At 52.2% G+C, this 251-nt stretch overlaps 1 protein-coding gene across 3 annotated transcripts in view; it reads right to left on the bottom strand.

Moving 5' to 3' along the window:
* The window catches only part of ADAMTS9 (ADAM metallopeptidase with thrombospondin type 1 motif 9), a 194,803-nt gene that overhangs the window by 117,332 nt on the left and 77,220 nt on the right, over window positions 1-251 (bottom strand). The gene's annotated exons all lie outside the window — the stretch shown is intronic.

The raw sequence follows: 251 nt of genomic DNA, 5'->3' as shown, positions 1-251 counted from the left end.
AGAGAGAGAGAGAGAGAGACAGAGAGAGAGAGAGAGAGAGAGAGAGAGAGAGAGAGAGAGAGAGAGAGAGAGAGAGAGAGAGAGAGAGAGAGAGAGAGAGAGAGAGAGAGACAGAGAGACAGAGAGACAGAGAGAGGGGGGGAGGGAGAGAGGGAGGGAGAGAGAGACAGAGAGAGTGACAGAGAGGCAGAGACAGAGAGACAGACAGAGAGAAACAGAGAGAGTGACAGAGAGACAGAGAGAGAGAGAGA

This window comes from Petaurus breviceps, unplaced genomic scaffold (genome assembly GCF_028583685.1).
Source record: "Petaurus breviceps papuanus isolate PSGF00001 unplaced genomic scaffold, PetGlider_PUasm1.0 174, whole genome shotgun sequence".
Taxonomy (NCBI): Eukaryota; Metazoa; Chordata; class Mammalia; order Diprotodontia; family Petauridae; genus Petaurus; species Petaurus breviceps.
Note: the sequence above shows the minus strand (reverse complement) of the source record. Positions and strands in the feature narration are given on the sequence as shown.